This window comes from Myotis davidii, unplaced genomic scaffold (genome assembly GCF_000327345.1).
Source record: "Myotis davidii unplaced genomic scaffold, ASM32734v1 scaffold6, whole genome shotgun sequence".
NCBI lineage: Eukaryota > Metazoa > Chordata > Mammalia > Chiroptera > Vespertilionidae > Myotis > Myotis davidii.
The window spans coordinates 5553637-5559157 of NW_006383011.1; the positions used below are offsets into that span (position 1 = coordinate 5553637).

Genomic DNA, 5521 nt, shown 5'->3' on the forward strand with positions numbered 1-5521 from the left:
CCCTTTGAGAGCTTTGTGTACAGTCTTGTTGTAGTTAAGCCTTGATTGTTGTAGGTATCACTGGAAGGAATTGACCCTCCAGTTCCGACCGATGCCAGACAGTCCAGTTTCTCTCTGTATGAGTATGGGTCCCCAGAGACTCACCAGGAACTGGAGTTCAGAGCAGTCGGGAGCTTGAGACTCCCTCCCGATTGAAAAAGACAATCGCGTCCTCAGTTGCCAGCCCTTTCCACGTGTGCCTCCGTGCCTCTGCACTTTACTTCCGTACCTCCTCTGAGTCTCAGTGTGCTTTTCTCTTTCATTCTAGTTGTAGAATTTCCACTCAGCCAGCCTTCCTGTGGTTCTGGATGATGTCCGTTTTGTCTTTTAGTTGTATTTTTGAAGTGGTTGTGCGAGGCAGCAATTTCCGGTGTTTACCTATGCCGCCATCTTGGTTTCTCATCACTCCTGATTTGTTTTGCCAGTATTTTATTGAAGATATTTTTGTATCTTCTTTCATAACAGAATGCCCTAATTTGTTTTTGTCAAGTTTTGGTATCAAGGTTAAACTGGTCTCTTATAAAGAATTGAGGAATATTTCCTTCTTTTCTATAATAGTTTGTATATTTATTTCTTATTTAAAAATCTGTAAAATTTGCCCTAAACGGTTTGGCTCAGTGGATTGAGCGTTGGCCTGTGGACTGAAACGTCCCAGGTTCGATTCCAGTCAAGGGCATGTACCTTGGTTGTGGGCACATCCCCAGTAGGAGGTGTTCAGGAGGCAGCTGATCGATGTTTCTCTCTCATTGATGTTTCTAACTCTCTATCCCTCTCCTTTCTGCTCTCTTAAAAAAATCAATAAAATATATTTTAAAAAAAATTTTGTAAAATTTACTAGTAAATTTATATGAGCCTGCCTAGAATTCTCTTAGTAAGAAGGATTTTAATTATGAATTCTATTTCTTTAGCAGTATGCTACTTAAAGTATGTTCTGTGGACCAGTGCTAGTTCATGAACCATTTGTACCAATCTATTAAAAGTACAGAAAATGAGGTTAAGTGTTTAAGTAATTTGACACTGCTATGATATTTTTACTGTAATTTACAAATGTACTGGCATTAACACAAATATTTTGAGAAGCACTGTTTTAATATGGCGTCCCCCAAAAAGTATACACACTTTAACAGCTAGGTGATAGCGCAATTTTGAAAATGTATTTTAATAAACACTGCTTTTATAATTATTCAAAGTGTGTGTATGCATTTTTCGGGATACCCTAGACTTACAGGACTGTTCGTTTATTTTCTATTTGTAAATTACACCTTACTTCATCCCCTAACTCTCTTCCCTTCCTTTCTGTATGTTCTGCCCTTTTGTCACTTTGTGCTTCATTCTGTATATTTTCTTCCCCAATCATCCTGTAGCCACTGCTATTCAAAAGGCTAATCTACCAGATAAGGAGCTTGCACCATAATGTAAATCAGCACATCCCTTCTTCACAGATAAAGTTTTGCTATCAAGAAAATGCCAGTTTGACAAAATAGTGTGCTCAGTGTCATTTTTTTTAAACAAAAATTAAATTAAGGTTTACATGTTGTAGTTGGTTGTCTCCTTCTCTCTTCTAAACTAGAACAACCCCTCTTTAAAAAATGTCCTTGACTTTTTGAAGAGTCTAGCCAGTTTTCTTCTAGAATGCCCCACATTCTAGATGTTTTCTCCAAAAATGTTGTTTAAGTATACCTCTATTCTCTATATTTCCAGTTAAACTAAAGACTGCTTCTAAATGTTTAATTAGAATCAGTGAAGCCCAGCTAGTGTGGCTCAATGGTTCAGCGTCGACCTATGAACCAGGAAGTCATAGTTCGATTCCTGGTCAGGGCACATGCCTGGGTTGCAGGCTCAATCCCTTGTGTGGGGCATGACGGAGGCAGCCAATCAGTGATTCTCTCTCATCATTGATGTTCCTATCTCTCTTGCCCTCTCTAAAATCAATAAATATATATAAAAGAATCTTAACATTTTTGCCAAGAATAATTTATGGGTAATATTGTTTACTTTATATTATATCATAAAAAAATGGAATAAAACTTTAAAAAAGGTCAGCAGACTGCCAAATAGTATAGTATATTCAGGTTTTGATAAAGCAGCTAGCTCTAAAGTAGAAGCAATCTATACTAGTAAAAGGGTAATATGCTAATTAGACCGGGAGATCTTCTGGACAAAGCCATGGTGGTGGGGCCGAGACAGAGGCAGGTTAGGGGCAATCAGAACCACACATTTAGGAAAACTTGATGACATACATGGCATTATAAACTAATATGGAATAGATGAGTAAATGGTACTCGGACAACCAGTAATCCACATGGAAAGAAATTAGATTCCCTATTATACAATGATTTTGTACAACAAACTCAGTACCAGGTGGATTAGACATACATGTGAAAAGAACATTTAAAAGAAAAATTTTCCTGATTTGAAGAGAAAGGATTTCTTAACCAAGACACAAAAAGCACAAAGAATATGAACATTTTGGCTATATTAAAATTAAAAGTACCTATAAAACATAAATGAACATGAATATAAAGAAGATAAGCCATAGACTGAAAGATATTAAAAACAAAGAAAACAGAATTAGTATGAACAATAAATTACTACTACAAATAAACAAAGATAAAGCCAAAAGAAAAGTGGGCAAAAAGAAAATCAACAGAAAAAACTCAAATGTTGAATAAGCTTTCAAAAAAATGCTCAATCTTATGACTAATCAGAGAAATATAAAGATGAAAGAGCATTTCACATCCATTAGACTGGCAAATATAGTACTAAAAAAAATAACATTGAGAGGGACTAAATTTTGCTACCCCAAAATAAGCCTATTGGGATATTGATTTTAAGCTGGTAATTAAGGACAAAAGACAGAAAGAAACACTGACCTTCCCCTAATTGGCTAAAAAGAATTTTGATAGAGCATCTGCCCCAGGAAGGGAGATATCATCATAAATACTTGGAATTTAATATAAACTACTGTGTGTGATAGCCACGAAGGAACCTAGCAAGACCCATTTATTCAAAGTCCTCTCAGTATCCTATTGTTAAAGATGGCCCAGTAAACTTTTATTTACCAAACATCTGCTTTTCCATCTCCATGTGAATTGCTTTCCTGCCCTTTAAAGTCCCAAACCACCCCTCCCACCACTTTTCCTTAGTCTATCATTTTTCTCTTTTTTTAAAATATATTTTTATTGATTTTTTTTTTTTACAGAGAGGAAGGGAGAGAGATAGAGAGTCAGAAACATCAATGAGAGAGAAACATCGACCAGCCGCCTCCTGCACATCCCCCACCGGGGACGTGCCCGCAACCCAGGCACATGCCCCTGACCGGAATCGAACCTGGGACCCTTCAGTCTGCAGGCTGATGCTCTATCCACTGAGCCAAACCGGTTTCGGCAAAGTTTGTTTTTATATAACAGACTATCCTACAGCAATTAAAATAAGCTACAGCTATATGTATGAACAAGATAAACTCAAAATAAATAATATTTATATATAATACTAGAGGCCCGGTGCACGAATTCGTGCACCAGTGGGGTCCCTCGGCCTGGCCTGCGGGATTGGGCCAAAACCAACTCTCCAACATGCCCCAAGGGGTCCCAGACTGCAAGAGGGTGCAGGCCAGGACGAGGGACCCCACTGGTGCATGATCAGGGCCAGGGAGGGATGTGGGAGGTTGGCCAGCCAGGGAGGGACTGCTGGAGGGCTCCAGGGTATGTCCAGTTTATCTCGCTCAGTCCCAATTACCCCAGCAGCAAGCTAACCTACCGGTCAGAGTGTCTGACCCCTAGAGGTCAGTGCTGTCATAGCGAGTGGTTGAATGGCCTTAGCATTTCATTAGCATATTATGCTTAGATTGACAGCCAACTGGACAGTTAGCATATTAGGCTTTTATAATATAGGATTAACTGGAAACACATTTTGCAAAATGATAGTTTGAAAAAATATATATACATCGCCCTGACCGGTTTGGCTTAGTGGATAGAGCGTCGGCCTGCGGACTCAAGGGTCCCAGGTTCGATTCCGGTCAGGGGCATGTACCTTGGTTGCAGGCACATCCCCAGTGGGGAGTGTGCAGGAGGCAGCTGATTGATGTTTCTCTCTCATCGATGTTTCTAGCTCTGTCCCTCTACCTTCCTCTCTGTAAAAAATCAATAAAATATATTTAAATATATATATATACACACAAAGCTAAGTAGTGAAATATAGATAAAGTATAAAAGCTTTTGGGTACACTACACACCAAATAGGGACAGTAGTTACTGCAGGAAACAGAATGGGAGGGTTTATCTGTGTCTCTAATTTTAATTTTTTTTAGAATCTGAGACAAATCTGGCAAAATATTATTTTTTAAAGCCGGGAGGGAATGCATACACACGTATTCACTATCTTACTCTCCACAGGTCTCTACATATTTAAAATAATTCACAATGAAAACAGAGTGGGAAATGGTTAATTTTACATAAACAGAACTTTAACAGATGCAAGAATAAAACCTCCCTGTTCCAAAGAAACAGTCCACATTTTTAGGAAGTCAAATCACTCATGAAAAAGGTAGTAGAAAGTGTCACCCCCGCTTAACAGCATAATTAAAGCTTATTATTTGTTAAGTAGCTATCATTAAGTAGCTGTTGTGTTCAAGCACCATACCGTTTAAAAAAATTATTACAAGAGTTTTGAGCACAGGGGAAATACTTTCCGGTACGTCGGGGATTTTTATGTATTAGGTTATGTGACATTCCAGTTTCATCATCGGGACTAGGATGTCCAAATCCACAAACATAGAAGGCTGTGTAACTCTCTCTCTCATACTATTTTAACCTTTTCTGAGTTGTAGATCCATTCAATACTTATTAAAAACAACAACAACAACAACAAAAACCACAGGCCTTAGAAAAACCACACACTATTTTGCGCATAAAGGCCATCCATAGGCCTTAGAACTCCCGCTGTCAAGTCGCTTCTCCAAATCTCTGCACGACCCACAGCACAGCGATTCCGGAAAACAACGCCAAGTGTGTAACAGGCTGAGGTCCCGGTTGCGTCAAAGGGACCTTTTGGGCTTCCTCCAACAACCCGAGAGGCCGTTCAGAGCTGTAGAGGCTCTGCTCCCCTTCCGGCCGGGGCTGGGCGGCCGTCACCCTCACCCGCTACGACCAAGTCCACCGCTGACCAGGGGGCCCAGCGGGCGCCACGGTGTCCCGCAAACAGAAAGGGGCAGGAAGCCTCCCCCTTTACTCCAAGCCCCAGGACCCAGAAGAGCAGCTCCCTGGAGGCCGTCCCGCCAACAGTCCACGGGTCAGAAACTGCGGTCAGACAACAAAGCTGCCCCGGGACCCCCGCCCCGACCCCCCTTCAAGGCTTGGGACAGGGGGAGAGGGGGAGGGGAACCTCGCCCGCACAACGGCCCCAACCGCCTCCGGACAAGGCCCTGCTCCGGCCCACCACACTCGCGGCCTGAAGTATCCCACACTCACTGGAAAGCGGGGCC

General features: G+C 41.0%; 1 protein-coding gene across 1 annotated transcript in view; it reads right to left on the reverse strand.

Annotated features, from left to right (window-relative positions):
- The window catches only part of PEX13 (peroxisomal biogenesis factor 13), a 22119-nt gene extending 16604 nt beyond the window's left edge, over nucleotides 1-5515 (reverse strand). The window contains exon 1 of the mRNA XM_015557944.1: nucleotides 5508-5515. The gene's annotated coding sequence lies outside the window, so the exon portion shown is untranslated. The remainder of the gene's footprint in view (nucleotides 1-5507) is intronic.
- Between the last annotated feature and the right edge of the window lie 6 nt (nucleotides 5516-5521).